The 9,485-nt window shown below is 37.7% G+C and overlaps 1 long non-coding RNA gene across 1 annotated transcript; it reads left to right on the top strand.

Annotated features, from left to right (window-relative positions):
- The first annotated feature begins 11 nt into the window (after positions 1–11).
- Positions 12–8,035, top strand: LOC123022743. Its single transcript, XR_006414568.1, has 3 exons — positions 12–1,756; positions 6,290–6,395; positions 7,970–8,035. It is a non-coding gene; the product is annotated as an uncharacterized LOC123022743 (long non-coding RNA).
- Positions 8,036–9,485: the final 1,450 nt, after the last annotated feature.

A 9,485-nucleotide genomic window follows, 5' to 3' on the forward strand; every position in this document is an offset into this window, starting at 1 on the left:
TTTTTTTTTTTTTTTTTTTTTTTGACCCATGGTAGGTTAGCATGCCATCCAAACCCAACACACCAATCCCAATTTCTCCTCTTTGACAAAGTTATCCTCTTGCCTTTAAGTGACGGTTCCCTGTGCATTCCACATTTTAGTCTCCAGCTAACTCCAGCAAAGAGATGCATTTACTCCTGCCCCCACCACTTTTTGTGGCTGTTTTTCAGAATAGTAGTGTTCATTTATTTCCCTGCCATTAAATGTGTGTATATTTCTGCAGTTTTTGTAGTAACTGCAGCATTAAGTGTTTTGAAAAGGGGGTAGGTAGCCAATATCTCTACTTTTTGGAGTAACCAGGAACTCAGGGTGCCGAAATGATAGAGGACACTAACAGCTATCAGTTCAATACTTAAAAGTGAGAGGATTACAAAGGTGTGTACTTTTCTTTGCTACTTTTTCCTCTTTACTGATGCTTTTCCATTGAAAATATTGCAACTGTTTTCAGCTCTGCAGAAATTAGCCTATATGTCTTCTCACTTGCAATCTGTTACCTACTTCACTTGTCATACTCTCTTTGATAGACGAACCAGGGTGCACTTACAAAAGACAAACAAAAGTAATCATAATAATGAAAACTTATAAATATATTGAGAAGTTTTCAGAGTCCAAATTCTTTTTTTATTTTTATTTTAAAGACTATAACTTCAGTTGTGTGTATGTGGGGGCTTCAGGGAAAAAATAGGAAATGAAAAGGGGTAGTAATTGGATTGGGAAGGGTGAAACAAACATACTTTGCTATGAAGAGCACTGGGATACATGCTGGAGCCCACTGGAGGACTTGGTTGGGAGGGGAAGAAAAACTCACTGTAAGCCTAATTGTCAGTAAGCAACCAACTTGCCATGGCTTATTCATAGGTGGATTAGTGTGACATTCAGACTTTTCCAATAACAGATGAGGGAGTTTAGACTTAATGCCAAAACAAATATTTAAAAGTGTGCAAAGGACCCTTTGTATCTTCTTGTATTACACTTTATACTTTCCTGAGTTGATCCTCGCATTATAAACAAGTTTGAATGCAAAACCCGATGAGGTGGTGGTTGCAAGCAGTATGTCAGCCCCTCTGCCCAGAGAGAAAGAACTCCCCCACAGAACACAGCGCTTTGTTAAGTATTTGAATACTGAGTTACATGCTTGGCTTAAATAGGATCTCACTTACTGACATGTCAACTACTTAATGGTATGCTTTCGATGTCTCTTGATTTTTTAAAAATCATATTTGATTTACTCTGTTATTAAGGCCTCCTGGAATTGGATTTTGGAACAGACCTCCTAATATGTATAGCCGTAGAAATATGGCTCTATGGAGGACATACTATATAGACTTTTCGGGGGTTGTATGGGGCCTCTTGGTGTCCAGAATCGATAGTGGTCAAGGATAACCATTTATGTAGGTGGTGATTTAGGGGAATTCTATGCTCATTTTCCAATTTGAGAGACAATGTTTCTATATTCACCTGCATGATTTGGTATGATGGTAGTTCTGCATATTATCAAATGAATTGGTATTATTGGAGTGTAGTATCAGAGCAAAAATGTATATGTAATTGATGTTCATAATTTTTCCCTTGTGTAATCCCCTTTCTTAGAAAATAAATCTAAAGGTCTTCAGTGGGTGATAGATACCACCATTGCTTATCCCAAAGCTGAACCCATAGATATCCAGACCTGGATTCTTGGCTACAGGCGACCAACAATTACCCATGTCCATTACAGGTAGGAAATATATATTTTTACTTCAGAAATTTTATAATTAAGACCTGTAAAAATGGTCCTTGCAATATTGGTAAGAATGCAGCAGACTTGAAATAAAATCTTTAGGCTTCTGTATACTTAGAAATTACTTAAGGAGTCCTGGACAAGATGCCTTCTGGGAGCCCATACACACTCCCGGGCATCCACACTGTTTTCTCCCCATGATTTTTCTCTCTCTACCCAGCCACATGATGCCTCTCTCTTAACTTATTCTCCCTACTCCCCACATCAAGTGGCACATTTTCTTTTTTGCTTTAACTTTTAGAAGGATTTAGGTAAGTTGCAGATTGAAACTGCTGTCACATTCAGTATTTTCCTTTGTAGTCAAGCTGAAACTGGCTAATCTCAAGGCAGAGTTTGGGTACAGCTATTACCATAGGCTGTGTCTGTCATAAATTGTAGGGACAACAAAGTTCATGAGCAAAGATGAGATAATATTGATAAGACAATGTTTTATTCTTGTGACCATAAAACTTCAATTTTCAGCAAGTACTATAGGAAATTTAAAAGAGTTTTTTCTTTACTGAGCTCTTTTCAAACAAGCTCCATATTGGTTAAAATTGGTCACAAATATAAGCGTAATCTTATGCATGTCTAGTAAGAAATAAGACTAATAGAGCTTTTTCCCAGATAAGGATATAGAGTGGCAACCTAAATCTTAGGGAGATTAGAAACTGTATGGTTTACTGCATATTTACTCAGAAGTAAGTCCCATAATGCTCTGTGAGACTTACTTCCTCATAGATTTATATAGATTTGTAGCCTAAGCTGGTCTAGTATTTAGAGAAATTGTTCTAGTTTTTAAAATGTTTTAAATTATGTATGCCAGAATTTTATAATGTATCTGTTGTATTCATATATGGTTATTATATGCATATGTTATTATTTGCTATTTATTATATTATTGAATTCAGCAATGTGTGAGAAATCCAGTTTGGGGATGGGAAGCTATTAGTTTTTCTTAGTTTGGTTCTTTGGACTCCAGCCTGCTTTCTCTCCACCCTAAGTCTGCTTTGCACTGAATATTTAAATGGATGCCTGGCAGAAAGCAAGTGGAGTGCTGCTTTTGTATAGGTTACCCAACAAGTTGCTCATTTTGCACAAAGAATCCACTAGTGTACCAGAGTTTGCAGACTTGACTTGCCTCCAGGCCAGGGCAAGATGAGGGAAAAAGGTTCAGCAAGTGCAAGAGAGTCAGATTCTGGCTTGATCTTCAGATTCCTACTTGGACTTGTTCTAGATTTCACTGGGTGGTATAGAAATAACATCTTCATCATCACCACCACTAATAATAATAATTTCAGTAGGAATTTTTGCCCAGTTTCTACATTATTTTTACAGTTTGGTAACCATTGGAAGAAAACAATGTGGCCATGTGTTACACTTCAGCAGCAATGTATGAAAAGGTTGTGGAGAGAGCAATCCTATGGCCCCAGGCAAGTTTCCCAAGGACCATAGGATTGCTCAGATCGCCTGAGGTCAAAGACAAAATTTTGACCTCAGAAAGGGGGAGTCAGAGATCTGCCCCTTTGTAGCTGGTTCAGAGAAAATCAGGGCTGCCATCTCTCCAATGTCAGAAAACCAACTTCTAGATAGAAGGAGACAGGAGAAGCTAGTATATAATTTGTTACGCACCTCCTCCAGCCTTCATTTCTGTCTGAAGTGACCTTGCTAGATAGGCCGAACAGCTCATCTACTGAATCAAGCAAAGATCAGAGGACTGGTAGGCAAAGACTAGTTTTGTTGTTCTCCTACATTATTCCACAACTTGGTGCCCTACCAGCTTTTTCGACTTTACTCCCACGAGCCCCAGCCAAATGGTCAGTAGTCAGGAATGCTGGAAGTTGTAGGCTAACAGGGAAGTGCCAGGTTGGGGAAGGCTGCCTAACAACTAGTGGATTACTTTGAATGTGGGCTAGAGAATGGTGGATTGTGTCTGCCTCTCGAGCAATCTGTTGCCAGGTGGACTAATAATCCCCCTCTTTGCTGAGCTGACTGAAGTAGCTTATGGATAAATATATGTGCAAGAGAAGAAGGGTCACCCTTTGTATTGTTTTCTACTGATTTTTCCTTTAGATCTTAATCTTAAAAAAAATGAGAACGTGCAGAGGGAGATGGAGGAACAGAGAATTTTTTTGCGGGGGGGTGGAGGTATTTAAAATCCTGCCTTTTCACTATGATCCCTAATGCAACTTACAACATAAACAGTTGAGCAATGAGTTGGCTAACATGTGACACTGATTCATGGTTTAGTTTTACATGAGTGAACGACCATAAGCTAGAGCAAAGCTTTGTCCCTTATCCTCTTCTCTTGCATGTCTAGACATTACTTTCCTGTCTTGCCATTTGGTATGAACCAGAGTGCAGTTTATTACAAACCAGGCTAGCTAAATAAGATTGCTTCAAATAAGTTTGAAGTTGACTTGTTCACAAACTGAACAGATTTTCTGATAAACAATGATACATAGTGACAAACCCAGATTCTTTGAAAATGAAACCAAATACTAGTGAAATTCCAGCCATACAGGAGGTGGGGGCAGTGTTGAGTTCAAGGCTTTGGTCAGACTCATTCTCCCTCATGCATAAAACATACTTCCCTCATACAGATCTTTGGTATGACCATACTTAACATATTGTATTCAGCTCTGGTCACCTTATCTGACAAAGGACATTATCAAGTTTGAAAAAGTACAGAGGACAACCAAAATGATCAAGGGGCTGGAACATTGAAGCATATGAGCAGTTGTAGCAATTGAGGAGCGGCTTCAACAACTGGAACTGTTCAGCTTAGAAAAAGGTCAAGTAAGGGGAGACATGATAGAAGTGTTTAAAGGAATGCGAGGCATTTTTCTCCCTCTTCCATACCGCTCAAGCTTGGGGTCATCCCATGCAGCTGATTGGTGGGAGGTTTAGGACAGATGAAAGGAAGTACTTCTTCACACAGCATGTAATTAAACTATGGAACTTACTGCCATGGAAGTGGTGATTTCTGTCAGTTTGGATAACTTTAAATAGGAATTGGACATGTTAATGAGGGAGGAGGCTCTCAGTGGCTACCAGTCTTGCTGACTATACACTGCCTCCTTTACCAGACAGAGGTGGCATGCCTGCATACATGCTCCTGCAGTTGCTGAGGAGCTTGGTCTTGCACCCATCCTCCTTGAGGGATCCTGTGGGCAGCTCCTTTGCCACTGTGTATTCGGAGTGCTGCTAGTGGGCCCTCAGTCTGATGCAACATGGCTTTGCATATGTTCTTATGCAGACTAAATAAGATCTGCTTTGACAATATAAAAATCAAGAGTACAACACAATTCCATCTGTTTTTGGAAGGATTGTTTTAACTTGGACTGAGAGAGTAACAGAGTTGATGATACTCAAATATTTGGTCTAAAGGCCTCCAATTACATTTCTTAACATAAAACAATAACATTAGACCTATAGTAAACAAAGGGAAGATAGCATGGACAGAAATGTTCTTGCATTGTCTATAGATGTAGAGGTATTATTATTCTAGTATAAGAAACCATTAGTAAAATAAGAATGTTGGAAGGATTGAGTATGAAGTCCAACAAAACTTGTTTGGAACTGTGGTGTTAGGTTATTTATGTAACCAGTTTAGAAATATATGTACCACTTTTCTTTAAAAAAGAGTAAACTTGAGATTATTCTTAGGATTCAATCCAAACATATCTTTCCAGGGTCACTCTCTATTAAAAATGGTTCTGCAACTTTGCAGTAGATACTGGCTGATGCCAGTAGTGCCAGCAGTAACTCTATTATTCTTCCCTCCCTTATCCATCATGCAGTTTGTTATTTTTTTCTTGTTTTCCCTTTTGTTAAGGTGACAGCTCAGAAATAAGCATATACACAGCACATTTAAACATGAAAAAGCAGACTGTTCACCTGAAGCAGTGTGTGGGGTGGAGTTAGAGAGGGGTATGACCAGTGACTTGAGTCTGAGATTCATTCATTGGCATGTAGCTTTGTTACTTCACTTGCGATGCAGGAGGAAGCTGGATTCACCCCTGAGGTATGAATGACAAGTCAGTGGGGAACATGTCAGAATGAGTAGGAGCGTTTGTAGTAGAACTGATGCTTAGCACTTCTGGGAGGTATCTTATTCAGATACTGGAGGGTATCCTCTTTGAGAAGCTGTGTTGCATAAAACAGTGCCTGCAGCCATCGTTTATTGTTACATGAAAACTTTTTCAGCATAATAGTTTTTGGAGCACATAAAAACCCTTAAAAGATAGTGAGCAAATAACAGCATGAGAAGGACAAATGAAAGGTGTGGTGGCAAACAGAATCAGATTTTTTAAAGTTTTTGTTTGAGACTCCCTTTGAAGACTAATCTCAACTAGTCATTGCATGCATTTAACCACAAGGACAGTGCATAGCAGCTTTACATAAGAGAAGCCAAAAGGCACATACATTAGAAGATTTACTAATGAGAGTGGAGAGCAGCTACTTTCTTGACCTTTCAATATCTTACAGGCATTTTGAGGAGAAAACATCATTGCAAGATCCTTTAAAAAGAGGCAGCGGTTATAGAAATAGAAATTGGTTGGTGAAATGAGTAAATAAATTCTTGGTGGTTGAAGTGAGTGGGAAATTTGCATTTATTAACTTAGCTTTTTGTAATTTGGTAACAGAGTTCTATTACCCTAACTAGCCATTCTGTCATAATAACATGTACAAAAGACTTGCTGTTTTGCTGTTATTTGTGGGAAGAGGAGTTTGGGTTTTTAAGTATTTTGGAAACATGAAGTAAATGATTCTGTGCTTTGTGGCTTGAAGTTATCCAGACACAGAGTTCAGTACCTTGGTGGCAAACAAAGGGCTTGGATTGATGCAGATTTTATCCAAGTCTGCCATGTTTTGATTTCCCATAAAAGTCAGAAAGAAGCTCAAACCCTCAGACATTCACGTCTCAACTCCAGGTTCTATACCCAGTGCTTAACAGGAATAAAAGAATGAATGAGGTAATATGATCACATGTGAACAACTAAAAGGCAATGTGCAACTATTCATCTTTCCTCCTTAACTGATCAGGATGTTCTTGAAAGAGGAAAGGCAGAAGAAGTGGTGCAAACATACAGGACACATGGAAGATAAAACCTAAAAAGGCTAACCCCTTTTTATTTTCTCAGTATTTTAATTGTTGAAACTATATTTTTGTGGCACTGTGGATTATTTTTATTATTATTTACTTATCATTATTATTGGTTTAATATTCTGTTCTTTACTGTTATTTGGTTATATATTTTGTTTTTGGTTATATATTTTGTTTTTATTATCATGATTGAAATTGTTCTTGGTTTTACCTTATTGTGAGGTTGGGTTTTATTTTATATTTTAAATGTTTGTGAACAATCCAGAGAGCCAACTGGCTATAGGCACGGTATAGAAATGTTTTCAATAATTAAGTAATTAATTAATTAATTAATTAATTAATTAGGATGCCTTCTCCTGCTTAAATTTCTGCCCATGAAGCAGGTTGATCACATGATGAGAGCCTCATGTGGAAGTATCCACAGATCTGTGCATCAGAATGATCCTGTTGTTAATTGGGTTTTGTCTTGAATATAGAAAATTGAGCTAGAAAAACTGCAGAGGCACAGTTAGATCAGATTCCTTAGAATTTGAAATATTCCTTCCCAGATCTCAGGTTATTGATTTTGATGCTTTACTTTTTGTCCTCTTAGAAAAGATTGCTAAGTCTTGCAAAGTGTACTGGGGCTCAGGAAGAACAAAATAAAATCTTAGCAAAAAAACAAACAAAGAAACAAACCACCAGGGAGTCAAGTTGGTTCATTTTTTCCAAGATAAATATGTTTTGTCCAGTTATGAATTAATGTTTAGTTTGATTTCAGTCTTGAATTGAAAACCAGAATAAACTATTTTTCTTGAACTGGATTGGAACCCTAACCATTATTTGAAAATCTAATCTGAACCAATTTGAATCCTTCCTGGCAGCATGGCATAATTAAGGTATTCAGAAGTAAACTCCAAAAATTGATGACTTTTTAAATGTGCTGGAGGATACTATGAACAGTTTTTCTGCAAAACAATGCATAAGTACTGGACTATGCAAAACAGAAGCCCACTAGATTTACTTTAAGAAGGGAAAATGATTTTATAAGGCTAATTAATTTTTGTTTCATTATAATGCAGGATTTTTTCAATTAAAGATGTACCTATTGAGGCTGAAGCCCTCACTGCTTGGTTATATCAACGGTTCATTGAAAAAGAGGATCTCTTGTCACACTTCTACAAAACAGGTAACAAAATTCAGATTAAATGGTGAACCGTTGTTCAGCACTTCTAAAGTATGCTCTTATTTAAATAGTAACAGCTTTGCTTTACAATTGTACGTTATCCCATATCACCATAATTTGCTATTTACTGTGTAATCATGTACCCGTGAAAAATTCAGTGGGACTTACTTCTCAGTATATGAATAGAGAACTGCAGCCTGAAAGTTCTTTTAACCTTTCTCTTCCTGAAAGTGTGAAAGAAATGCAACATTAGATGTATTTGAATTTGCTCTTTAAAATCAATTGATGGTCATGTAGGATTGTGGATTCACAATAGTAGTCCAGCCTCCTTGCACTTTTGCAAAAGGCTAAGTTTAGTTGGTTATTTTAAGAGATCATATGCTTTTAGTAATTCTTTTTAAAAACCAACAAGGATCACTGGGTTTGACAAGACTTTTTCCTTCCACTTTGTTAGTCTCCCTGAAAATATGTGTGTGGAGGGGAGGAGGAGAATGATTGATTTTGGGACTGGGAGAAATCATTCTCCCATGACTTTGTTTCCTGGTTTCTCCTGTTGAAACCTGTTGCTGTATGAAGCAATTTCATCCTTCTTTACATAAACGTATACCAGCACATTTAAATACTATACTGACATTGCTGAAAACTGTTATGTAATTTGCACTAAATAATTTAAAAAGGTGTTTCAGGTTGCCCTAAAAGAGATAAAGCACTCTTGAGCAAGTAATGGTACTACATGTTCACTGGGACAAAGAGGATCAGTGGGGGACAGAAGTGCCCCTTCGGGACCTGGCCCCCTTTACATCAAAGGATTCATTAGCACTGATGTTGAAATTAATCAGATGATCAGCTTCTAGGATTTGTTAACCAATTTCAGATCTTGGTAAAGTAAGGAATTTGTAGGAAAGTCATTAGAATTTGCTTCAGGGAGGGGAGGGCTTGTAGGAATGTGGCATGCAACTGGTTTCTCATTATTCATCACAAAGACAGAGCTGGTGTTGACTTGTGCTCTGTATTCTTGCTATAGCTATGATCAGGGAAGACTGGCAAGTGTGCAGTTCTCAACTCAGTTTGTAATGGACTCCATATTCAATGTGTAATTAAATGTTCCTTCTCTTTCAGGAGCATTCCCTCCCCTGCAGGGACAGACAGAAGTTGTTTCCCGGGAGATGACCCTTAGCAGTTTGTGGCTAGTTCTTGTACAGTTCTTTGCATTTTTGTCAGGTGGTATGTGGTACTGCATTCTTCAGTATTTTTATCAAAGCCTATTTTAAAAGGTGAATGAATAAGACCCAAGTATACAATTAGGAACTTGGTACATCATGTTAAATGTGCAAATGTGAATATACCAGGAGAAAGGAAAAACTGGACTTTCTTCCCTTTGTGGGGGAGGGGGATTTTAAACTCAATTACAA

The sequence above is a fragment of the Varanus komodoensis genome, unplaced genomic scaffold (assembly GCF_004798865.1).
Source record: "Varanus komodoensis strain SLA01 unplaced genomic scaffold, ASM479886v1 scaffold2, whole genome shotgun sequence".
NCBI classification, from domain to species: domain Eukaryota; kingdom Metazoa; phylum Chordata; class Lepidosauria; order Squamata; family Varanidae; genus Varanus; species Varanus komodoensis.